Genomic DNA, 27,855 nt, shown 5'->3' on the forward strand with positions numbered 1-27,855 from the left:
AAAGGATTTGGTGCGGTCCCTTCCAACAAGGTGCAAGACAGGAGCCCCTTTCAAAATTCTTGAGTAGGACCCATTGGCCAGGTCGGAGTCGATGATCTAGACCCTCGTATTTTACTGGGAGGGCTGCTCGCAGCTGTTGATGAATCAAATACAAGTTTTTAGTTAACTGGTCACAGTAGTCAGACAGAATCAGATGTTCAAAGTTTTTCAACTGTTTGGGTTTTAGAATATTCCATATATTGGCTGGTCTTCCCATTATATTTTCATAGGGAGAGAGCCCTGTCTTACATTGTGTGGTCGTCCGCATTGATAATAAAGCTATTGGTAAAGCGTCAGGCCATTTCAAATTGCTATGTGCACACACCTTTGCTTTTTTGTTCTTCAAAATTCCCTTATGGCATTCCTCAAGACCGGCACTCTGAGCATGTCTAGCTGAGTGGAACCGTTTGTCAGTCTGCAACCCTGCACAAACGTGCAGGATGACAGCAGCAATAAAATGTGGACCATTATCAGACCAACGGAAAGACAAGAGACTATGTGAACAATAGTCCCTTTATTTCATTCGAGAATTATGGACTCTAAATTGAAAAGATTAACAAGAAAAGGAGTGTTAAAGGGACAGTAGAAACTCATTCGTTTTAAATTGTGAAAATATGGATATATTGTTTGGTTGATTTAAACATTGTTTGAAATACGAGACTGCATGTAACACTTTTTTGTTGAAAAATTGGTATATTATTTTGAATTACTAACAAAACCGAATCGTTAAACTATCTAGACAGCTAAGGTTAATTGTTTTTTGGTTAAGATTAAAATGTGAAATGAAAAATAGCATCAAGTTGTGTATAGCATGTTTATGCCTAAAAGTGTGCACAGAGTATGATCATTATTGCTGAAGTGATCTTTCAAACCATCCCTTTGTTGGATCTAACACATACATTTTGTAGTGTAAATCAGTGGCAGTCTGTATGGCTATTCTGTCAGTAAAAGCATTTCCTTTTCCTATGTCGTCTGTCACCTTCTGATGTGCGGCACACTTCATTATTGCTAACTGTGCAGGAAGCGCAAGTGCTGAAAGTAACCGAACTATTAAAGTACCATGTTGAATCTTTGTTCCATGCGAGGTCAAGAAACCTCTGTCAGCCCATAGTTGACCAAAGTTGTGAACTACCTCGAAGACATATTGGCTATCTGTGTATATATTCACACTAAGCCCCTCAGAAAGTTCACAAACTCTAGTCAACGCAATAATCTCTGCGGCCTGCGCAGAGTTATACGGAACTCGTTTGGTTTCCACAATAGTGCTTAATGTGGTGATTGCGTAAGCAGCAATGGATGTACCATCCAGGAGTTTAAAGCAGGAGCCATCATGAAACAGCTCCACTTGCGGATTCTTTAGAAGTGTATCACTTAGATCAATTCTGCCCTTTGTTTCTTGTTCTGTCGCATAGAAGCAGTCATGTGACTTCTTGTCACTACAATCAGTTTCTTGCGGAAGAGGCAATAGTTCTGCCGGATTTAAAGAGCAACATCTCTTAATTTGGATATGAGGAGCAAATAGAATCAGCTCATACCTTGTTAGTCGTGCTGATGTGAGGTGTTGCATCTGTGTTCTGTTTAATAGAACATCTATGGAGTGGGGTACCATCACAGTTAAAGAATGACCTAAAACCATACCCTCATTTTGTTTCACGGATGCAACAGCAGTAGCAGCTACAGCTCTCAAACATCTCTGCAACGCGCATTCAACAGGGTCTAACGTGGGGGAAAAATAATCGCACAGTCCATTATTGCCACCATGTTCCTGTGTCAAAACGGCCAAAGCGCATCCATCACATTCATGCACATACAACACAAAGATCTTTTCGTAATTTGGTGTGCCCGAAACTGGTGCTGAACACAATGAAGTCTTAAGCAGATCAAAAGCATTCTGGCAAGCCATGTTCCACGGTAAAGGCAAAGAAATGCTCTTCTTTGTCAGTGCCAACATAGGTTTTATCATTAATGAAACATTTGGGATCCACTGTCTACAGTATGAAGCCATACCTATTAAAGCTCTGACTTCTTTCTGTTTTTTTGGACAGACATGCTAGAGATGCTTTGTATCCGTTCAGGTGTCAGTCTTCCTCCTTCCTTCGACAGGAGATAGCCTAAATAGGCGACCTCCTGTTGACAATATTGAAACTTCTTCGATGAAGCCTTATGCCCATGTTCTGCTAAATGAATAAGCAGCAACACAGTGCCCTCCTTGCAAGCAACTTCAGAATCAGCAGCTAAAAGTAAATTGTCGACATATTGAAACAACGTGCAAGTAGAAGGTAACTCAAGTGTTTCAAGCTGTTCTTTCAATGCTCTGCTATAGATGCTTGGACTCTTAGTGTACCCTTGTGGCAGACAAGTGAATGTAAACGAGCGCCGCCCTAGGGTGAATGCGTACAAATATCTACTTTCAACATGCACAGGAATACTGAAAAAAGCATTTTTCAAATCCACAACACTAAAATGTGTAGCCATAGCTGGAATCATGTTCAATATTGTAGTAACATTAGGTACAATCGGAAACTGTGGAGCAACAACCTTATTAATGGCATGCAAGTCAATAATGAAATGAAAAGGAATCACATTATCCCCTTTCTTATAAACTGGTAGGATCGGACTATTACACACGCTTCCTGCAATTTCCTCAATCACACCAATGTGTACAAAATCAGAAATAATGCTCTTCAAAGCCTGTTCACCTTCAACCGAAATCTTATATTGCGGAATACGTGGCAATTTAACACCTGGTTTCAACACAATTTTAACTGGTTCAATTTGGAAAATGCCGTCGTCATTATCATTAACTTCCCATAGACATGTCGGAACCTTATTCAATTCAGTTGGTAAAGGTCTAGACAAAAATTGTGGAATGGAAGTTTGTTGAGGTGAAATCATTAAATGCACTCCATCTGGAGAACATTAAATTACAGCATTCAATTCTTTGAATAAATTTAATACAAACAAATTTTTGCCACAATTTGTCGTCAGAAGAAATAGACAAGAATCAGTAAACGGCCCCAGTGAAATCGGGACCGGCCGGGAGACCAGACTAACCACTCGCGTCCCAGAGAACCGTACAGAAATGTTGTTCTGCCCTGACAGTGGAATATCTGGAACCCGTGAATGATCAATAGAAGACTTCTGTGCTCCTGTATCTATCAAGAAGAGGTGCTCCCTATTCCCCACCTTCATTTCAACGTAGGGCCCTTTCTGATCGATGGGAATAGGTACCGGTTCCCGACTCTGCTTCGGCTGTCCTAACGGAACAGTACATCATCAAATGCAAGATCCTCAGAAAAATACACAGTTAAAGGATTATCGAAAATGTTACCACTAGTAACACTTTGTTGCTGATTATCTTGTGAAGGTGTCTGTTGATTCTGAGGAAACTGACTTCTACCAGGACCCCCTATCCCGGGACAGCCTTTGGATCGACCATATGTGCTATTCGATCTCTGCTGAAGGACTGGGCATTGTGCTCACCAATGACCTTACTGTCGCCAATATGCACACTGGCTCAAGTGTATAGGGCCCGTTTGTGCATTACCGTGTGGTGCAATTGGCCTCTAAACTGTATATTCCCACCTCTGGCTCCTCTAGCGATCTGCTGCAATAATACTTTAGTTTTCAAGTCTCCCTTCTTCTTTTCTGCCGTCTCCTTCTCTGTATTAACCCTATTTTCATAGTACTGAGCCATATGTAATACTTCAGATTGTAATATATAGTATTGAGCCACATGTAATACTTCAGATTGTGATTTTGCTTGCCAAGCACTCTCAGAAGTAATAATCTGTGATTGGATTTCAGGCAACAATCCGCGCACAAATGTGTCTACGAACAGCCTTTTCCCTGACTCTGCACTCAAGTCTTGACCACTAAAATCTGAAAATACCTGCTCAAATCTGTTAAAATACTATGTTGGACCCTCTGACTTCAATTCTATGCAAGCCGTAAGTTTATCCCATATGATTCCTTTCTCAGGAAGCAAAGTTTTTAATTTAGCTACTATTCTATCTGGCAACATCAGTGTCACTTGTGGCGGTTTCTCTCCCGCATTCCTTTCACCAATTATTCGTAATAAGTTATCCCATGTATCACCCATACCTGCTTGATCATCTACAGTTCTAATCTTCTTCCACAAATCAGCAGGAAGGATCACGGTAAACAACAAATGTCTATCACCCAGCTTGAAAAATTATGAATGCAAACCAGATTCAATTTCTTTATAAAATCCTGTTGGATTCTTCCTAATATCTGGAATTGTTTGTCTAATAGTATTCACTTCCTGTCTACAAAACTGGACATGAACAAACTGATAGACATAATGTGCTTCAATAGTAGTAGCAGGTGTCCCTGCGCGGCATAAACTGGAATTTCTACTTTCGGAACAAATGTCAGAGGAACCTCCCTCATCGGCAATTGTAAAGTAGGCTAATCTGACCGCTTATTAAGCAACAAAGCTAAATCAAGTGACAAAGTAGTCAAAGCAGTATCGAGTGAAAATGCTCTCTTGTAAATGACCATCAAATCTGCGGGACAACAAACCTTTTTCTTCATAAACTCATTTTGTAGATACTCTACCATCACATGTAACACTTTCCTTTGCATTGCCGCAGCATAGTGACTAAACTTGTCATGCACTTCAATGGGAGAAATTGAAACATCCAAAATCCATCTAAGAGTGTCTCTTGTGCAAATACACATTTCTTCACTCATTGGTTTCAATGGAGGAAGAAATCGCTTCTGTACATATAAGGCTTCCCGTCCATTACCATACATTTCATCTTTCTGTAACAGATCTAGCTCCCTCTTAAACTCAAATACCTTCTCAACATGCTCATGTACTTTCTCCGCAGTGTCCCTTGAGCGGGCTAGGACATTCAAATCCCTAAACCCCTGTGCGACATTCACATCCGTCAAATCACTCCATTTATCAGCTAAATGCGTTTCCATCTGTTCTAACAAAATAGTCTGTTTCTTGGACAGAAATTGCAACTAAAACAATTGATTCATCGCCCTCTTGTATGTAATTTTTAGCCCACATATGCAATTCTCTTTTCCTGGTTTTGGATACTGTACCACAAGTCACTATTCTTGGATCAACTCCCGCCTCTTCAACCACTACAGGTGAAGCAGAACCACCTGGTAAAGAGTCAATAGGTAGCGGAGGCAATGCCGCTGGTGGTGCAGACCGAATTATGGGGATGGCAACTGTCGGTAAGGGTGCAGAAGGAGGAACAACAACAGGAAGAGGAACAACAACAGGAAGAGGAGGAACTTCAATGGGAGGAGGCACAACAACGGGGGAGGCATATAGGGAGGAGGTGCAGTGGAAACATTTCTATGTTAATTTAACAATGTATTAATCAACTCATCTGAGGTATGAAAATCCTGAGACAGATATATCTTTTATACATCAAGTGATAAAGCCCTATCCATACTTCTAATAGATTCTGACTGTTTCTGCTGATCATGCAATAGTGCTTTTTCAGCATTTGTCATGTGTCTACGTGCATGCTTTTCTTTACTTCTAAGTTGCTACATAGCTTCCTTTCTCCAATCTTTAACTGCATGAAATGCTGCAGGCCTCGCCTTTTTCTTCAACAATATAGATTCTAAATACTCTAGGCAGGCAATATCTAAACTGCCATAGACTGGCCACTGAAGTTTGGAAACATGTCTAGTCTGTCTGTGCCAAATGTAATTACATACGATAACTTATAGTACAATAAACAAGCCGGTGACCCCTTGGGTGGCGCCGGTTAGCTTTGTCCCAAAGATTGCCTCTCTGTGGAATAATACCCTGAAAAAGGATGAACATTTCTCAGGCATATCAGATTACTGGTATTACCTGGCGTTGTTTGTATTCATGAATTCCAGTCTGCAACCAATATCAGGATTATTAGGAATCGGGGCACGACTCACCTGATTTCAAATGCAATGGGGTCCAATCAGATTTCAAAGGATCGTCGTGGCTGGCAATTTTGGAAAAAAACGGCCTCGTTAAGATGTCCTCCTAAATCACTTGCTCACCGTCCAGGGATCGGATCATGCAGTACTGCTGAGGAGACCTGTCTCGTTTTGCAGGGGCCCCTTTCACTCTCTGATCCCAGTCCGGTAGCCGCGTTTTTCCGTTCAGCGATGTGCCATCAATCTTGAGTGTCCCTATTTGGGTGCCATCTGAAAGACCAAAAGAAATATCGAGGCTTAGTACCACCAAAAAATGAAATACGCCAGTCACGAGTTCAGAAGTACATGTACAATTTTAATAGGCAGATAGCTATCTGGCTACCAGCGCCTCGCAGTGTGCACCAGCAAACAACGTGAGGGGAGAGAGTGCTGGACATTACAAAGACATCAACTTATATACTTTTTACCCCAATCCCAGTTACATCGTCCAGCCCCTCTTCAAGTTAACAATTTGCTAGGGTTCATATCCAGTTCACATTGCTAATACAGAATCAAATAACTATACATTGTACAATGTTTTCCTTAAACACTAGACATATTTGTCTGTACACAAAATACAATTCTAACATCTGTTTTTCCAAGCTTAAAGTAAGTCTAATTTCAAGAAATGAACACAAAGAATTTCTGCAAATGCACACAGTTTTAGCTAGTCCCCATTCTGTTCCAGTGTTTGAACAAGGATGATACTATTGGTACAGACAACGTCTAAATTGAGGTTCAGTTCAGCTCCAAGTTTTCTTAGCTCAGGACAACCAATCCACTCTCAGCAACCACAACATTGACACAGTACAAAGTTCATCTTTCACTGCTGCAGCAGAAAACACAAAGTTTAACATGAGGCAAAAACAGTAGTTAAGCAAAATGGCGTATGATTCTAAAATGGCAGCGTAGTCAGCCTTATTCAGTTTCATTTGAATGCGATTTTCAGTGCGATGCAAATGTGCTTAGGCCAATGTTCATCATCAGGCGGTATTATGCAAAATATGGTTTTACAGTAGGGGAAAGTTTCTGAATATTTTTTGAATTCATTTGGTCATTTGGAGACCCATTGTAACAAAGTCTATTTTTAGGTAGAGGGACCTTGAAAGGAATTAGGTGCACTGATTGATTTCATCAGCCAAGTATACTACACGTACAGAGTGTATCAGCACCCGATGACCGGTGGAGTAAAGCCTTTAGGACAGAAGCGCGGACAAGTTGAGCTATTTGAGGAGCATTGAATTACATACTGTTTGTATTTTGCTTCTATTGTTTGAAGAACAAAACAGTACATAGGGACACGGTATGGTTTTAATATGTGTTTTATGTTCATAGATTAATTCCTTTCTATTGTGTTTTGTACTATATATTTATTATATATGTGTTCTATGATTGTGTGTGCATATATGTTTAATAAAATTGATTTATGATAATGAATAGAAATTTCATATGTGAAGTAGGTTTTTCGAGTTCCCCGAGTGTGATGATTTGCCTCGCTTTGCTTAATAGAAAGTACAACTTTCAAGCATATATAATTTCAAGAGGGGTATGCTAACTAAACCAGGCCAGTGTGTGATTCTAAGGGCTACTCTGGGAGTAATAAAGTAATTCAACAATTTCCATTTTCATCGGTTTACAAAACATTGGATCTTAACATTTCTGTGTTTCCTTATTTCAAACTAACAGTTTTCCCCTACATGAGGTAGTAATTACTCATGTGAAAGAAATCACAGTAGGCTACACCTAGTATTAATGGTGATTTTGGACTAATACATTTGTCCAACAGCCTCTAAGATTTGTTCAAAAGGTGTCCGAATTCAGCCTGCATAATCTATGCAATTTTCCAGTGGAGCACACACATTGTCTTCGAGGCCCTGTATGCCACACCTCTGCCCCCCATAAGGGGATGCTAGCTTTTTGCACTCCGGGATTTCATCTGTGGTGTAAATAGTTATTATTTTTTACCTGAGGATGGGCTCCACACATATTGCATTAGCGCAATATTCTGTAAAAAACTACAAAAACAAGATGGCTTTGCCACTAAGTCATTTTTCTGTTTCTATGACAGAGGCCTGACAGGATGGAGCAGCTGTGCTGGGAGTCCAAACAGTCAAGTAGGTTTGGGGGAGGACGGGGGAGGGTGGTCGGGGGCTGGTGGATAATATGGGGTAAGAGTTGGGGAGGAGCAGTGGCAGGGGGGCACCAAGAAAATGGCAGAACCCAGAGAAAGGCCTGGGGTGACTGGAAACGCAGGCATTGTACGGCCACTTGATTGGCTGAGTGCTCTTACTCAGATTAAAATATGTGTTTGTCTAGCATTGACAGGCAATTTCATGTGGTAATGCTAAATAGATATGTTCGTCATTTCTTGTTTCATGAACCCGATGAAGATCTAATTGATCAAAACATTTCATGATTGCAACAAATGGTAGTAGGTCTGTTTCATTGTTCCCTCAATAACAATAATTTAGAATGCAGTGATGGTGAAAAAGATTATTTAAAAAATATCACTGACATACAAACAGGTGATACCAATAAAAAAAGCGTTTATTTAACAAATCTCAGATCACATTAATCTATTATTTATTATTGAACAATCAAAAATAATAAAATGATCATTTGACATTTTGAACATTAATTGGTGAAACATCTTTGCTTGTGTGCGTGGCAGACAGACTCGGAACAGAATACGGCTCCATGTGGAAATTAAAAACCCACATTTTCTGTGCCAGATGCGAAATGTCCAAATGTCTGCACTCGTTCACTGCTCTCAAGCTGCACATAGGCGAGTTCACCATACCATATAACTGTGCCTCAAGCCGGCACTTTGCCCAGTTAGCTTTTAGCTTTGATACTATATAAATGTCCTTAGTGTCTGCATTGAAGAGTTCTATGTGAAAATAGTGTTTTGTGAAAAACCTTTTGCAATTTGTGGCACCCAATTTGGCAATTCTTTCTATGTCTCTTTCCATTTTTTTAAAAAATGGTGAGGGCATATGTCCGTCTATGACCTGTGAGGGATCCATGGAATTCTCTCGTTCATCCCAAGGGGGAGCCACCCCCTTTGAGACTAGGTAGCTGAGCCCGCTATGCAAAACACTCCCTAGACAACAGCCCTTATTGTGGGGTGAAATAGCCCTAAAATGCCATAACTACAGGCCGAGTCAGAGGGGGAGATATGCCCCTCAGCAAAAGGCCTGCGCTGGAGTACATGCAAAATGAGGCGTGTGCCCAAACACAAAGGAGTACATTTAGGCATCTAACATGGGGATGCCTGAAATAATTCCTTGCTACACATGAGGGAAAGACCTCATGATATTGTTGAGGAAAGTCTGAAAAGGATGAGCCCCCTTGGCAAAAACGGCGACATCCAGCATGTAAATGAAAGGGCCAACATGTGTTCAAGTTTGAACAACGGACTGGGGTTTTTGCTGTAACAAGAATGATTGTCATCAAAAATCTGTTTTTCCCTCTCATTTTCAATTAAAGATCCACTCTTCAAAATCTGTGTAGGAATGCCATCAAGGAACTGTAAGTTTGTTCATCATGAGCCCATCACAGGGAATCTTTTAAGTAACTAGAATCTACAAATTGGGTCTTCAAAATCAACACTTTAAGTATTCAAAGGTCCAGCTAAAGTCTTTAAACATATTGTGTTGCCTTCAGGAAATTATTGTTGCAAGGGTTTACATGTTAGATTGTGTGCATTTGCTAACGTTGGATCAAATGTAAAATGCTTGGAAAAGGTAACTCTTAAGTTTCACTTCCTATAAATTAACCCCAGGTCTGAAACCAGCCTTCCCAAGCTTTGTTAAAATGGGAATGAGCTGATGCATTTTGTGGATCTTCAGGTTTTATGACCGAAAGCTCTCAGGCCACCGTAAACTTAGCAATTAGCCTTTGAAGCTGTAGGCTAACCTGAACAAAAGGGTCCCTCTTGATGTCAGAGCTAAGAACCAGGTTTCTGCTTACAGAGGGGGGAGAGTGAAGGCGGCGCTTCATACCAATTGCACACAATGGGAGATATGCAATTTTTGGAATAACTTGGGACATATAGAACGTACATTTTGCATGTTCAGATTTATGAAAAGCTGTCATTGAGCTGCTTCTGGCAGGTCCAAAATGATTTTGGTGACACCAACCTATCAAAAGTTATCAAACAAATTTTCTTTTCTCTGTATAAATCTGACAATCATAAAAAAATTGAGAAAAGGTGTAGTAAGTGACAGGTACTCCACCCACCGAATGCCATATTTTTCAGTAATGTAGTTTGGGCGTAAATGAGAAAATGCGGTAGCTTCGCCCCAATATGTTGCACAGTCATCAAACAAGGTTTATGCAATTCACAAAAAATGTAATGTCTGAATATGCTGGCATTTGTGGCGTAATCTGATGAGAACAGGTAATTTTCAAAATGTGAGATTTCTAGGTACAAAAGCCAGATCCAACCCTATGCCTGTGTCTTATGATTAAAGGGGTATCCTCCACTGACTGCTGAAATCACACCTACTTTCTCTGAGCCTACCGGCTTAGGGAGGGGAAGGGAACACTTGACCATTGCCCAATCAGTTGTGCGAGGAGGATGACACAGCAGTGATGTCATTTGGCTTATAAATAGGTTACTCCTCCTCAACTGGAGATTCTCTCTACAAAATCCGAGCTGCGCAGCTGACAAGAGATTGGGGCTATACTTGCAGACATTAGGCCTAATACTGGAGTGAAGCAGGGACCTGGAGTAACTGGTTGGGAGCACAGAGTGAGGCCTTGATTGACCACGTTGATGATCCTGGCAGTGAAACCCTGGCCCCCTTGATGACTATAGAATCCTTTTCGTCTGTAAGTATAGATCTCCACAGCCATAGATTAAACAAGTCCTATCTATGTAAGCGCTAGCCTAGAGTTTCCATAAGGAAAAATCCTCTATTCTTTCTGTTTGTGAAATTTAGTCATTTTTCTATTGAAATGTATGTTTATTTGTCTGTGCAATTTGGTAACTCGCCACTTGACAAGTACTGTGTTCCTCTGTGCAATTTAAGTCATTTTACCCATGGAATAAAATCATCCCTTGTGTATCTGTTGATTATAGTTCTCTTTCCCCTGAAAAGTCTTTTGTTTGTTTGCATTGTTAAGTAAGTTATTTCCCTAGTAAATTCACAGAGGAAGATTGTTGCAATTCGAAATCAACCATCTTGTGCCCAGTGAGGTTATTTAATTGTTATAGTCATTAATGTGTTGCCTCAAAAGAATTATTCCCATCATGAGCTAAAACCGAATTTGTCAATGTATAAATTGTGTTTCTAAAAACAAATCCCCATTTGCATCTGTCATTATTAACCCAAACTGTTGGTCCCACTATGAAAATCTCTTTTCCCAAAACATTCCTGTGAGTTGCCCCTGTCATTTTCACTAAAAACCGTGGTAAACCATTGTTCCTATGTGCCTTCCTCATTGTTGAAGCGTGTGTGTCATTTCCAGCTCCTGCCAAATTCAGTGTGATTTACAATTCCGTTTTTCCAAAACATTCTCTTCCTCCTTCAAAAAGTGATTTTCCTACTCAATCCTTCTTCCTCTACAATGTTCTGGGCTCGGATTTAGCATTGCAGTTCCCTTCATTTTTATGGTTTTGAGCTTGCTTGTTATTTTCAGTTCCAGCCAAATTCAGTGTGATTTACAATTTCGTTTTTCCAAATATTTCTTTTCATCCTTTAGACTGAGATTTTTCTGAAAGTATTTTTTTTCCACTATCATGTTCTGAGCTCAGATTTAGCATTGCCTTTCCTTTATTTTATGGTTTTGAGCTTGCCTGTCACTTCCAGCCCCAGTCAAACTTAGCGTGATTTGCATTTTCCTTTATCTAAATCTTTCTTTTCACCTTTGAAAAATAGTTTTTCCTACTCAATCCTTCTTTCTGTAATTTCAGATTCCAATTCTATCCCCTGTTATATGTGCTGCCTGCTTAAAAATCAGATTTCCTATGTGTGCTAGCTAGCCTGTTTTAAAGCCCTAATTGTTCTCTAGTGTAAGGAGCCCGAAATACCCTTGTGCTCGGTCCCATGGTAGTAGTATTGAATTATTGAAAACTCCAGTTTTCCATTGTAACAGTGGGGAGCGCTTAACCTTCCTGCCATCAGTTGAGGGAAATTAGTTGTCATCGCTTTTCACAACATTTTGGTGTGGCACTGAAGTCTATCGTAATCTGGTGATGTTCTAGAAACCTGTGCATTGTGTTGCCACTTCAATAGTGGCTGCTTTCATATGTTTTTCTGAACACACCGGCCTGGTCCATGGGTTAGAGGCCTCCTTAAAAAAACATTTGGGGATTGTAAAATAAAAAGCGCTTTGATTGTGCACACACCCATTGCAAGGAAAAAAGGTCCCTGTCTTGCTTGTGCTGCAGAATATATTGTGACATTATGGGACAAGGAGACCCCAGTAAACAAGTCTACATCATCTCCCTTATTACCAATTGCCCAATGGGTTTCAGCTTATATGGGGACTAATTATAATGTAGTGGCACTATTAACTGTGCTTGGTTGTGCTGCTGACCCTCCTGGAGGCTTGAGCCACAGGACCAAGGTGTTGTGTCTCTCGTTACAGGGAAAGGCCTAAATTGGAGAGACCATTACCTGGAGAGTTGGAGCCGCTCGTAGCCAAGCTGCAGCTGAGAGAGAGCCAGCCGAAGCAATACTGAACACAGTTGCTGTCCATGATGGTGGGACTGCATTCCATATGTGGTGGGCAGAGATCCTGCAGAATGCTGCCGAGGGGGGCTGCGAGTCCCAAGCTCCAAGGTCTCCGGTGGAGGGAGACCGAACCGCCACCACTGTATTATCCCATGAGCTTTCAGTTCACAACGCCTGACCGGTCTATTACAGGCAGACAGGAAGACACACCCATGTTAAACTGTCATTGAGCGAGGCTGTTCCTTTGCTGTTTATATTCACCCTGTTTGCAGTATTTATATTCACTGCACTAGCAGTGGTTAAAGAATATAATGAAGATCCCAATCCATAAAAAAACAGCTTCATTGCAATGGATAGGGTGTCTTTTATTGGCCCATTGCATTGTACCTAAAGCAGAATCTTCATTGGTGCCACCAGGCAATGTTATTTTTACTGCTGTGTCTGCTAACTGATAATGTTTTTTTCAGCTTGTGTTTTCCTTGTGTGTGAAAACATTTAGCTGCAGCATGCAATAATACATGATAGTAAATCCGTTGCTAAATTCTATTATAGTTGAACTTTATTGCTGTGAGTGTTTTACTTTGAGCTGCAACATGAAATGTACGTATGTATTGTTGTTATTGAGGATAATATACAGAGCCAGTTCATTGACTTAGTCTCAAAGCTTGATAGGGAATGAATGTCTGAGCTATACTATAGGAGAATAGTTGTACTTATAGATTGTTTTTCCCCATTAATCTAATGTAATGTTGAACACCATATAGACAGAGGTCCAGATGCTGCCCTCCAGAGCATGATATTTACATTTATTTAAAGAACAGGGATGGCAATTTCTATCAGACATGTCATCCAACAACACCTTTACAGATGGAAAAGCATTCCCCTAAGGATTTCTGTACAATAGCACAAAGACGTGAAAAATGGTGACCATGAGCCTGGCTTTAAGGCAAACAAACTGTTTCCCTACATACCAAAAGTATTCAACAAATTAGATAAGATATTTGATGTAGTTAAGAAAATGCATGACACAAGTTTGAAGTGGAACATGGTTTTGGTGAAGTTAAATTGCAATGTAATGCATTCTTGATTAATACATCCTTGCAAATATATAAACAGTTAATTATAATAGTAGTTGAAGTTGAATTAGACAGGAGAACTATACTCAGATTTAACAATTGATTTTCACAACAAAAAAAACAGATGTTATTGTCTGTACAGCATAGCATGACAGGCGTTACAACTAGACATTGACAGTGTTGGTGGGCGGTTGCCAACTGTAGAAAGGAGCACATTGTGATGATCTTGGGCAAATGGTATTTTCAAAGCACATTTATTCAGGGGAAGAAAATGGGAGCAATCAGCATTAGCGGATGCAGGGCAACACATGGTAAACATCATAGACACTTAGCCTTTTATGCGAAGAAAAGGGATACGAATGAGTACTGCGGGCTATTGGCACTCATTACAATTCACACTTGTGATCTTTGACAGGGAGAACATTCTGAGTTCTTGTTTTCTAAAGGGAGGAAAGGAAAGCAAGCAGCACAGAGAGGTGGAAAAATTCATCATTGTACAGCCCTGTGATCACAATTAAGAAGCATGTTGCTTTCCATGGTGAGGGGAGCAAAGGAATAAGCACATGGTGGTGAACGGATTTAATGTAGTGTAGCCATGCCATCTTTGGCAAACAGTATGTTGTGAGCTGTTGTGTTTCAGCCAGGCTGGATCGAGCAGTCAGTTCAAAGGTCAGTACTGGAGTAGGAGTGATATATAACAGTGCAGCCTCATGATCATACTCATTCAGGACTTCAACAGCTTATGTTCTGCAACCAACGGGAGGAATGGAAGCAATCAGCACTAGAAAGCCAATGTATGATTTTTGTGCAACCTTGTGATCTTGGGTACAAAGTACATTTTGTGCAGAGCCATTTTCCTTATCCCAGTGGGACCGAAGAGAGACACAAGTTGAGAATGAAGGGGGTGAAAGAGAACCCCAAAGAGACAGAAAGATAGGCATGGCAGGATAGTAAACCGGACGCCGTTAAAAGCGATTGCAAAGCTGAAAGAGGGGTCAATGACCCAAGCATCAAGCAAGATCAGTTGAGAACGGAGGGGCTAAAAGAGCACCCCTTGGAGACCGAAAGAGATGCTTGGCAGGTTAATCAACCAGGCCTAGCTAAGAGACATTACAGAGTTGAACAAGGGGTCTGGGACCCACAGAACGAGACAGGAAATCCAGGGAAAGAGAACGTTTGGAATAACGCACGAGAAGTCCCGGGAAAGAGAACCTTTGGCACTGCTATTGTCAGATCCTGAGAATAGCCCACAGAAGCAGATCACCTCTGAACAATGTTCGCTGGTGAAGGCAAATATAATTAAAGAACTGAATTTGTGCAACCATTTCTCTGACTTTTGTACATGGATGGATTTGTTGGATAATTGTGTGGGGAATTATCATATCATTAAGATGAATACACCCTCCCAAACAGATCTTTCAATTGCCCCAATGACACACCATCAGCTAGGACAATCGGATAACTGCGGCCAGATAGAGCTTCAACTGGAGAAAATGGACCATGGCTCACAAATCAGACAGGTAATACCTGATGGATTGGGCTTTGGAATCAGTCCGCATACATGGCAGTGCCTTCCGTTCCCTCTTCTGTAGTAGGTGAGCAACTGTGGGGCATTAATACTTTACCATCGGTAGATGTAAGGAAATCTAAGCCAAGCCCTGCAGATTTGTGCCGACCTATGAAAGTTCAAACCTTGTCTTGGCTTCGCCATGGAACTGGACCGGGAGTAGTTAGAAGTTCAGATTTGAAGATCTTACGTAGGCTTGAGATTGATGACAGCATTTTGGTAGGATATGGGGCCACCAACCAGCCATTTCTTCTAATTATTTACAAATACTTGCCTAATGGTTCCTAGAACTTCAGCCTTATAGTGGACCAGTTTTGGGCCTTAAATCTCTGTTCAAAATGATTGGTACCATGATTAATTGCGACTGTGCTGTTATTCCTTGTGTCGTATTTGTTGTGTTGTGCTTATGAGTTACTCTATGTTGTAAGTTGTTGTCTTGTTATAGCGCTCTGATGCCTGTGGGCTTTCAGTGCTTCATAAGCAACAAAAAAAACCACATTTCTTTAAAAAAATAAAATAAAACACGAGAAGTCCAGAGAAAGAGAAACTTTGGCATAAGTTGCGAGAATACAAGGGGCAAAGAACTTTTTGCACACGGTGCGAGATGTCCAAGGAAACAGACCCTTTGGAACAAGTCACTGAAAGCCCAAGGAGGAAAGAAATACCTTTTTGGCACAATTCACTAGAAGAGCATAGGAAGGGAGTCATATCGTTTGGCAGAAAACAGAACTGCGATAAAAGAGACTATCGATAAAGTGAACCTGAGGAACGCTTGGGGAAGAGAGACGACTTCCCAATATTGTTTTGAACTGACTAAAGCATCCTATAGCTGTTCTAAGCAGGGTGGAGGTTTAGTTTTAGGTTTTCTGTTGAAGTGTAAGGGACGGTAATAGGTTAAGGACACAGGACAATGGACTTTATACTTTTGAGGGACATTCTGACATTATCCTTAGTTACACAGGACAGAGGACTTATACTTTTGAGGGGCATTCTGACATTATCCTTAGTTTTGGTTGAGGCAGGGAAACCCCTCTTAGTCGTAGGAACAGGTAGGGTTCTTGCTTATTTTCAGTTCAATACAAGTGTATACCAACAAGCATGCCACTTTTGTGTCCTGCCTCTACTTATGCACTATTACATGGTTCATCCCAAACATTCCCAGGTTCTAATCCCAGTAAGATATCTCCTAGAGCTGAAGAGGATCTGTAAGTGACCCACAGGAAACCGATTTACATTTCATTAAGTTATTTCTACAAGTAAATGTCATCACTGAGGATCTTTTCAGAATCTGCAGGCCAGAGGGCTGAATCAAATTAAGATAGCTCAGTGAACTAATGGGCCTGCAACAGAGATATGTGTGTAAACTTAAATGCCTATAAGACAGATCACTGGGTTTACGATCATGATGCAGACATGTGTGCAACCTACAAGGACAATGGTGGCTTATTTTAAGAGCTTAATTTGCCTATTTCATCATTGTTTAAAACTAGCTTTTGTGAATGAACAATACATGAAGTGTGCACTTATCTGTTCCCACCAGATCCATGACTGGGAGTAATGCAAGAGTTATTTCAGATAGGCCTCTCGTCACCTCTTCTTTTTGCCATTTTTTTGTGTTATAAGGTGAGGGCATTTTTATCTCATCAGTTTATTCCTTTATTCAGAAATTATACATTTCTGGTTAGGTAAAGCAAACCAAACATTTATAGCAATAACACTTAAAATCACATTGTTATGGTGATATCACTTAAAATCAGCATTGTATCTTAACATATAGAACTACACAAGGATACAAAAAGGAATAATACAACCTAGGTAAAAAAAACACACAAAAGTAAACTGGAGTGTTTAGATTCCATGCTCATTCTGCCAAACTCAGATGTGCGCTTCTAATGTGCCAAGCACAGTCAATAACATTACCAGCAGCTGGAGTGGCATCTGGGGATGTTGCAGTTTTAAACAGCACTGGTGCATCTCTCATCTTTATTCTTTTTATGGTCCATAATGGGACCAACTGCTCAGGATCGGTTTGATTAGTCTGATGATTGCTTTTTTGTGTAGCTGATTTTATGCATGGTTTATTCTGTGTGTGTTACTTATTGTTTGTATTTTTTTATAGCTCCTTGAAACTGGTCTTTTCTGGTAACGAGCATGCTTAATACATCATTTTAGTACTAAAAAGAGAGGTTTGCAAAAGGTATTTCTGCTAACCAAGCCACGTAAATAATAAACAAAAATGAGGATGTTTGAAATGTTAATAGCAACCAGGACTGAAAAAAAATATATTTTTTGTAGCCTTTGCACATAATGGGCAAATGACCATAAAGTGCATGTCGCATTCAATTGAGGCTGTCCAGATCGAACATTTACCAGATCAGTTTGCATTCCATTTGGCTGTAAAAAATGCTAGTTGTAAAATAGTTTACTTTTCATAAAAAGTGCTCTTTTTTCAAAAGTCGAACAACCATGTTAAATCATTTTCGTCCACCGGCCCCACAGCATTTTAAATGGGAAACACTGCATGGTTAAGAATCCAAGTGGTTTTTCATTTAAAAGATGGTATAATGCCTATTCCTTGTACTTATCTAATGCAGTATTACAGGGGCCCCGTAGCTGACTGCGCCTTTGTCCCAAAATCTCATAATATCTAACTCTATTAAAGCGGTCTTTATGTTAATCATAAAGGATTTCATAACGCGCACTGTTGCCACCTGCATGGTTTCTTGGCGCTCAGGCAGAACTGTAAAGCAAGGAGGGTGGGTGGAGAGGTTAGTCGGGTTGAGCGGGAAAAGAGCAAGAGAGCTGTGATGTGCCGTGGGCAGCTTCGGTTCGGAGATACCGTTCGCTGAGAATAGGTGTGATATTCGTACGGCGGCCGTCGTGTAGTGTTGTGAGAGATAGGGCCTCATTACGACCCAGGCGGTAAGTTACCGCCTGGGCCGTGACTTTACCACCATGGCGTAAACTACGTTTACGCCATGGTGGTTGGCGGACTTACCGCCCCATTCCGACCTTGGCGGGGCGGTAAGTCCCCAATCCCCATTTACCCTTCCCCATTCCCATTTTTGCCCCATAGGGCATAATGGGAGTGGGGAAGGCGTTAATTACGCCACCGTAAATTACGGTGGCGTAATTAACTCCATGGTCCCTTAGCGCCATGGATTTTAACACCTGCTAAAAGCAGGTGTTAAAAGCGCCATGGCGCTAAGGGACCTCGTAATTGGCGGTAAGGGGTCGGCGCAGCTAACGCTGGCGTAAACCCCTTACCGCCTGGGTCGTAATGAGGCCCTAAGGGCCTCATTACGACCCAGGCGGTAAGTTACCGCCTGGGCCGTGACTTTACCACCATGGCGTAAACTACGTTTACGCCATGGTGGTTGGCGGACTTACCGCCCCATTCCGACCTTGGCGGGGCGGTAAGTCCCCAATCCCCATTTACCCTTCCCCATTCCCATTTTTGCCCCATAGGGCATAATGGGAGTGGGGAAGGCGTTAATTACGCCACCGTAAATTACGGTGGCGTAATTAACTCCATGGTCCCTTAGCGCCATGGATTTTAACACCTGCTAAAAGCAGGTGTTAAAAGCGCCATGGCGCTAAGGGAACTCGTAATTGGCGGTAAGGGGTCGGCGCAGCTAACGCTGGCGTAAACCCCTTACCGCCAGGGTCGTAATGAGGCCCATAGTGTGTGATTTCTTTTGTGGTTACAATGTTGTGAAGTATCTGAGGTTTGCACTGCTGTAGAGGTGTGTTTGTCTTTAGTGCAGATTATGAGAGGTGTATGTGGAGGGGTGAGTTTTGGTACGGTTTAGTACATATTCCTACTTCCGCTGTTCCACTGATTTGTTGTACCTTCCCTCCCTCCCTCCATTTGCCCTTTTTGGAATGTAATAGTTGTCACCTCTAGGAGTGATGGGTTCCTATGATTCTTGGTGATTACGTGGGCTGTTTGATCTCTTAATTCAAGCCCTATTTCTAGTTAGGTGATGTATTCCCGGCCCCGAGGTGGCTCAGAAGGGGAAGGACAATTTTGTTTTTCTTTTTTTTTATCTCTCCTCTGTTCCCTTGTGCCTTTGTCTATTATCTAGCTGATGCCAGCCTTATGCTTATTCCTGTTCCCTATTTCTCCCCAACCTGATTTTCCTCCCCAGGTTTCCCTTAGGTCTCCTTCCATGGTCCAGTCGTGTCGGGTCCAGCGCTTTCTCCTGTTCCTCAGTGGCTCTCTCTAAAGAGGGGTGAGGAGAGGGGTGGGGGGTAAAGGAGGGTCTCCAGTAAGAGCTTCTCATCCCAGTCCTTTCCCTCATTTCTCCATTGGTTTTGGGCTAATTCATCCTTTTTTCAGTACTCAGTCGCTTATGAGGTGCGCAGGTGCTGTTCAGTTCGTTTCATTGTGTTCGGGGCTGCAGAGCCAGGTTCTAAGAGGTTTGCGGAATTTTGTATGGTCCTCCATAGTTCGTTTTTCTCTAGGAAGGGAGTTCCATAGTTTCACGGCTAAGCAGGAGAATGCTGATCCAGCCAGTTGTTTCTTTGTGTATGGTTTGGGTTCTAGGTGGATGTCATTGCAGGATCTGAGTGTTCTGGTTGGTTTGTAAACTGAGAGTTTCTTTTGAATAAATTCCGCTCCCTGTCTGTGGATTGCTCTGTGCATTATGCACATTGTTTTGAAGGTGATTCTTTTCTTGACCGGGAGTCAATGTAGCTTCCTCAGAGCTGGTGTCATGTGATCTCTTCTGTTGAGTTTAAGAAGAAGTCTGGCTGCCGCGTTTTGTATTTGTTGCAGTTTCCTCAGTAGGTAGTCCGGCATTCCAAGGTATATGCTGTGAGCATAATCTATCCTGGACACGATGAGGGAGGGGTATGATGGCCAGTGTTTTGTGCGTGAAGGAGAGGAATGGTAGAATCTTTTTAATTGTGTGTTGGTGCAAGTAGCATTTCTGGATTAACGCATTTACTTGGGGTTCTAGTGTTCATTTGTTGTCCATAATGATACCAAGGTTTTTGACAGCTTTTTTTAAAAATGATTTTGTTTTTTTTCAAACGCTTTTTATTAGTTTTACAACATGTTAAACATTTCCCTAACTGGTCCCCCCTCTCCCCATTCCCCCCAATCCCTTCTCCCGTCCCCTGACAGCTTTTGATTTATAAACCCAAGCCATTTCCATATTGGGTGCTCAGTGAATTCAACTGATGCACAAACACTTTTTATGGCAAGTCAAATAAAAGAAAGCATTCAGACGTAACTAACATGTGATCGGCTTTAGACGTGCATTACAATTAAGCAGTGGGGGCCATGTTCAGGATAGCCACCATTGGTGCATTGTTACAGAGCGCTAGCATTTTCTTCAGGAATGATTTGATGCTAAGCTGTAATTGGGTCATTGGTGTATGCCCCCAAAGTTCGTCCACATTCAAATTTGCGCAGTGCTGCTTTTCTTTGTAGAACTCTGAGGCCAGAATGATCACTTTACCACAAATCTGCGGGCACAGTTTGTGAGGGCTGCAGATCTTTTGGGGAGGGGATATTTGCTACGGGTCATTTGATCTACCCAGGTGCCATCTGCCATCAACCTCAACCCAAGAAATGGGTAACTTGCTTGATAGGCTCATCATTAAACTTAAGGGAGACCTTTGCAGACTTGGTTGGGTTGCCAGCTATTGCAACTGTTTTAGCCATGTTAAAAGCTAGGCTGCAGTCCTCACAAAATCTGGTTAAAATGTATAGATTTTTACTTATGCCAGACAGAGAGAGCAAAATCGGCACCACATCGTCAGCATAAAGCAATAAGCCTATTCTTGCATCAATGATCATTAATGGCAGCAGTCTAGTTTTTGGATCTGAAGGACCAACTCTTCAATGTACATTTAAAACAGCAGGGGTGGCAAAACGCATCCATGCCTTAAACCCATTGTTGTGTTGAAATACTCGGTGCAGTCTCCCCCAGAACTGTATCTCACTCTTGCCGTATTGTTCATTTGTAATAGTTGGGTCATATGAAGACGAGTACATGGAACTGCTTTCCCCTTTAAAATGTTCCACATCCTTGTCCTATTTGCCCCATCAAAGGCCTTTTAAAACCTGCAAGAATAGGAAAAGGGAAATGTTCCTTTGGATGGCAACCTTCTGTATTAAAGTGCAGAGGAGTGCCTTTGTTTTGTTTGTACCCACCTTATTATTTTTTGAATTAGACTATGTTCACGTACCCGGGTCATCAGGTTTAGCATAAAGAATCTTATGTGACGAATCTAGGAAATTCTTCCCTTCTCCCTAAGGGGGGAGCCACCCACTTTAGGACTGAGGAGGTGAGCCTGCTATGCAATACTCTTCCTAAGGGGACAGGGCAAGCAGTATCCCATTGGGAGTGACTCCCCTTTGGGGACAAGGAATGCCCAAGGGATTCTCTTCACCTCCTCTCACAGCAAAGTCCCAAACATTTGTTGAGTATATGGGAACTGAGCAGGCTAGCCTTGTGCAGGACCCCTTTGTGGATGGCTTGGTCTTTCACATACAACTGTGAAACCCAGAAACAATGGGAATCCTCCCTCCATTCAAAGGATGCTCTAAAATACACTGCCAGGTCAAGAGAGAGAGACCAGCCGAGGTACAAGAGATGCTGGCTTATGCTGCTCAACAAAGGAGGAAGTCCCGCTCCTCAGGAGGAGCCTGACAAGAAAGCCACGCAGTTGGCGTGGTCAACAGGGATAAAAGCTGGAGCAAGAGAGCACAGTACGAGCAAGGCAGACCGCACGACGAGACAGCTATCAAGGCCTGGGAGTTCAAGAGGAGGAGAAAGGCGGTGAATATCGGGAGGCAGACAAGGAGAGACACGACATTGCCTTTTTCGACACAGACCCATGAAACCTCTGCAGAAGCAATCTTACGACCGAGACAATAGCCCGAGTGTGTTTCAGCTGATGTCAACGGTACACAGTACACTTGACTCCAATTGCGAAGAAAGCCAGATGGTTCATGACAGCCAGTGAGTCGAAGGGAGAGCTAATGAGAACCGGGCTGTGGTGAATGAAGGTCGCAGAGTAGCAAAGTGAGAGAAGTTCAAAGAACTGTAAAATTGTAAAGGGGAGACCAGCTGCAGAAAGGGACCGGCACCACTTGGGTGCTGCTCCGAGAAACTCTGGTCAAGCCCTTTCTGAGTGAAACTACAAATACCAGAAGGCCGTAGAAGAGCCGCCAAGATAAGTCAAAGTGCTCATACAGGAGGCCAAGCAAAATCCCTGTACAGTCGAAAGTCTTTGACCTATGAACTATAAAGAAAGCAAGGGAAGTGAATCCCACCACATAGAGAAAGCAAGGGAAGTGAATCCCGTAAATATTGAAATTATATGAATGTGAAGTGACAAGAGTGAACCCAGACGACGGATGCTGAAGAGTAGGGGGCACATTCTAAAGTTCCAAGAAACAGTCCGTTGACAACGGTGAACCCGGCCGAGGGATGTAAAATGGAACTGTTTAAAAAGACATTAAGATTTGTGAATGAAGGAAAAGCCATAGAGAACCTGGTGGAGGGAGGCTGAAAGTAAAGAGGGGTCAGCGCCCGGAAGAGGTGAACCCAAGAAACCAAGAAACAAACTTTCATTTGTTGAAGGAACTTTTGTTTTGTTATTGATCACATCAGGCCCTCGAAGGTGAGAGACTTTCAAGAGAAACGAGACCTGGCCATCGACGGCCCTGATGGCTGCAAGTAGAACTGTTGTCTTGTGCTGGGGAAGCTCGAGAGTGTACTGTGCTCCAGGATCCGACTTTACCCTGTGCTCAAAATGTGGGGAAGGGAAACCCAAGCTACTGTATCCTGACTTATTATTTGTGAACACTTTTTTCGTTTTCTTTAAAACCATCCAACACCCTTTTCCTATTAGTTGTACAAAGTTTGGCAATAGGTTTCTTAATATAGGCGTTTTCATTTTGACAGAATGCCATTAGGACTGCCTTATTTTCATTTGATCGTTTACGCTTGCTCCCATCTTAGATTTAGATTTAGATTAAGCGTTTTGCCAACCTGCATTCAGTTTAATTAACACCCTTGACTGTGATAACTTGTGTCTGTCTTTACTGTTGCCGCCATGAGCTCCTTACAATATGCAGACCCTCCAGCTTATAGCGATTTTGCGATCCCGCAAAATGCAGCAAAAATGGCTGTTTTACGCAAAATGCTGCAAAAACTGCAGTTTTTGCACTAAACGGCCATTTTTGCAAGAAAAACTGCAAAAACTACAATAAAAAATCCTCAGGGTGCCAGATTCTCAAAACTGATCAATGCAAGAAATGAAATGCGCAAACACATCTCATCACTTGCGCCCAAAAAAAAGAGCAGCCCAATCCACAAGGGACACTTGAATGGGCACATTTTATTAAAATGTGCCCATTCAGGTGTCCCTTGTGGATTTTATATGCGCGCCCATTCAGATGGCCTTGTTCACCTCCTTGAGTAAATCAGGGGGCGATTCTGCCAAAGCGCATCCTAAGTTTCCACGCAAGATGCACTTTTAAATGTGCAGAAATTGTAGGCAACCCTACGCGCACGGGAGTTGGGGGTGCCACTGCATGACAGGGGGCCTCTTTACAAGTCCGCCTGAGTCATTTTCTTTCTGGCGGTCCCTCCGGCCAGGCGCTGGAAAAAAGAAAATCCCTATTCTCATCGAGTCCCATAGGACTCGATGGGAATGGGGAGGACGGATGCACCACCACTGTGTGCAACAGTGCCAGTGCATCCCTCAAGGGCTGCGAGCGGGTGCCGTTCCGCCCACCAGGTGAGACCTGGCAGGCTGAAAGGCACCTGCTCGCAGAACTCGTAGTTTGCTGGTCCGGAAACAACGGTAGCAGCAAGCTTACCGGTAATGTTGTTTCCGGACCGGCAACCTCATACTGACCCCCAGGATCTTTATTGACCCTGTCATAGGTATGAACCGATGCTATGTCGCTTGCATTTCTGTTCCTTAAACAGGATAGAAATGTATTTTCTGGGTCGCATTTTACAATGGACACGCTGGGAGCTTGCAGAACACTGTCGGGAGAGTGCTTCTATTCAAGGTACTTCCCATTTTGACCACCAACGTCGATCGAATGGTACAATTTGACCTATTTCGCCAGTACCATTCGATCGATTTTTATAAATACCGAACATGTGGAGCAGGGGTTGCGGCGGTGTCACCCACTCTCTATGTTCAGTATTTTGGCCTTGGTGGTTGCAGGGGTGTCCCCCGCTTCCTCAAAATTGGAGGTGGGGGGTCTGAAAACAAAAACAAAAAAAGTAAAAAGGGACCCTGCGGCGTCGGATTTGTTCTGCGTTAGAGGGACTGATCTGACAGTGCAGGTTTGGAGGGGAAGCGGAGGGCGGCCAAGCAGTTATGTAGGGGTGGGTTGGTGGTGAAAGGTACATTTTGGGTTGTTTGGCTGAAGTGCAAATCTATTAGCGGCAAAATTGACTACGGTCAATTCCGCCGCAAATAATTACACTTCGGTCAAACAACCCAGAACCCTATTCAAGGCAGTTGGTCAGCACACAATTTGCAGTACAGCTCAGCCCCGTGGAAATGCGCTGATCACTTTTGAGAATAAGGAGACCTGCTCATTTCCAAAAATGGGTTATCGAAAAATAGCATATCCTCGGCTTAAATGTCCCCTTTTTTGAGGATCATGGTCAAAATCTAATTGTTTTTTAAAATGGTCACACTATGAAAGGGAAAGGAGAGGAAGAGTGATCGGTGAAATGTGACGCGATAGGCAAGAAAGCATAGGGAGAGCAGTGGGTCAGAGGAAGAAGCAGTGCACAAGAGAGCAGAGGAAGCAGTGATGATAGGGTGGGCCAGAAATCTGAGAGCGAGCAGGGGTACAGAAAGTAGAGGGAGCGTGTGGTCAGGGGGAGCAGTGAGTCAGAATGCAGAGAGAAAGCGGTTGGCCGGAAAGAGGCAGTGAGCTATAGAAAGAGAAAAAAGATGAGTCAAGAGTACGATAGAATGGGAGTAAGGATGCAGAAGCAGCACAAAAGGATGAAGCACTGTATATTGCGTGAGGAATTGTAGGGTGTAAGGTGTGAGTTGGGAGTATGATTTGGAGTTTGACAGGGGCAGTGCAAATTGTGACTTGACAGTGTGACATAGCGCGTTAGTATTTGTATGAGAGAGTGAGAGGTTCAGGAATGCAAGTTGTAATGGGGAGTTGGGGAGCTGTATGATGTGTGCTGGTGAGAGAGGTGTGTGGGTGTTTGGGGGATTGGAGAACACAGAAGGGGAAACATTTCAGCATTACACCTGATAATGATCAATTTAGTTAATACTATTAAATAGGCATGAACATTAAACCAAAAATGTAGCCAAATCACACACTGTTCTGCCAAGCCAGAGACATCTGGGACTCTTCCTATTAAATTAATACAAAAGATACATAATAATGATACCCTGGCTCTCGTGTAGCCTTGCACTCTGCCTCTTTCCTGCAATGTGACAATCTTACACCCTGCAGTTAATACAAAATGTCCCGCAAAAATGCTTCAATAAATAAAGGTTTGTGCCGCAATGTTTGCCATTTCATGTCGCAAAAGTTGCCATTTCATGCTGCAATATCCTGGAAGGTCTGAATACGTAGCAGTGCCCTCCTCCACCAGCGCAGGAGGAAAGAAATGAGGCGAATTAGCCGACCTTGCAGTCTGGAGCCAGAACAGACCATGGATCTGCACCCACCAGCGAGCCCACCGCCACAAACAAGTACCCCTGCTGGAACGAAGGTACACGGTGTTGCACAAAGAGCAGGTGGAAAACAACAAAACGATTCCACAGCACAGAACGGGCTGATAATCAGAAAACCCCAGGAGGGGGTTCAAGAAACTGCACCCAAAGCTGGTCCAAATTGGCACCAGCCCACACAGGGCTGACACTCAGAGGACCCTTGCAGGGGTAAGAGAAACCGCCAGAGAAACTGTAACCCATACATGGCCTAGCAGGCACATAGCCCACACAGGGCTGACACTCAGGGCCCGATTCTCATCTTGGCGCAGTGAGCGTGCTAAATAGCACAACTCACTGCGCCATTTCTTGACGCCCAGGCACCACTGCTATTCTCATGTGGGCCTGGGCGTTTCGCAAAGCACGACAGTGCTTTTGCTGTAATCCACCTGTTTCTAATGGAAACAGGCGGATTGCAGAATCTCAGCAGCATTTTCGTTAAATAACGAGAGAATCGTTATTTTACAAAAATGCTGCAGAGAACACAGTTCCTATACACCAAAGTGAGCAGCTTCAACATTGCAGGATGTTGAAGCTGCTTACTTTGGTGGATAGGAAAGTGATCATATACACCCGTGTGGTGTATATGAACACTTTCATTTAAAGCGAGCGGCTTCAATGTTGTATCCTGCAACGTAGAAGCTGCTTGCTTTGGTGTACATGAAAGTATCCGAATGTGGCGGTTGCTAGGTTGGTTTCCAACCCATCCCAGCAACCGCCACATGTATTCCGAAATTGGCGCATTCCTTTCGACTTCGGAGGAATGCACCAACTTCAGAATAGGTCTTAAGTACCGAAAAGGTAGTTAAGCCTTTTATCATCCTTTTTGGTACTTAACACCAACTTGAGAATCGGGCCCTCAGAGGACCCCAACAGGGGCAAGAGCAACTGGCAGAGAAGCCACAACCAAAGCAGTGCCAAGTAGGCCCATCATTCACCTGGGAACAATAATCAGAAGACGCCAAGAAGGATTGAGAGAAACTACGACAAGACAAGAACCCAAGTTGGGCTAAGCAAGCCCTCGGCCTACCTGAGGCAGAAATCAGGAATTTCTGAACAAGAACTAGAAGAGAGTGGTGTTTTGTAAAAGCTGATCAATACGAATCAGAGGAATTCATTCAGTTCCTTGGGGGTCAGAAAATCAGCCACCAAAGAGTAAACTCGGGGGAAGGCAACTCTACGCTAAATTAAAACTTAGGTTCTCTTTCTGTTCATAGTGGTAGGACAGATATTAAGTTAGTTTAGGGTTTTGACAGAGGACTACTTTTATTGCGTTAACGCCCTGATGAGCACCCGTTTGTTATTTGTTAGAATAGAGACCGCAATATAGTGATAGGGTTTAGAAGAGGTTTTCTTCCTCTTGTCTGTCTCTATATCAGACTCATCTCAATCCTATGCTAGAGAATCAATAAGCGATATTGGGAGACAGTTCTCCGGAGAGCTTCTGTCTCCTTTCTCGTGTAATTCTTTGCACCCACAATTCAAAAGGGGGTTCTAAATGAAACGAAGCACAAGCTTTGAAACCAGGGTCTGTTAATTGTATGGCTTGAAACCCTAAGGAAATCTCTCTCTCTCTCTCTCGCTCTCTCTCTCTCTCTCTCTCTCTCTCCTCTCTCTCTCTCCTCTCCTCTCCTCTCTCTTTCCTTCTCCTCTCTCCTCTCTCCTCTCTCTCCCTCCTCTCTCTCCCCCCCTCTCTACGCACACTGCAGAGTTCATTTTCATTGGGGCGTGACATCAATGGAAGGTGCCTTCCATTAATGAACGCCTCCCTTCCTCTCCGCCGTACCAATGCCCCAGCATTTGGGCC

This window comes from Ambystoma mexicanum, chromosome 11 (genome assembly GCF_040938575.1).
Source record: "Ambystoma mexicanum isolate Mex_15411 chromosome 11, UKY_AmexF1_1, whole genome shotgun sequence".
NCBI lineage: Eukaryota > Metazoa > Chordata > Amphibia > Caudata > Ambystomatidae > Ambystoma > Ambystoma mexicanum.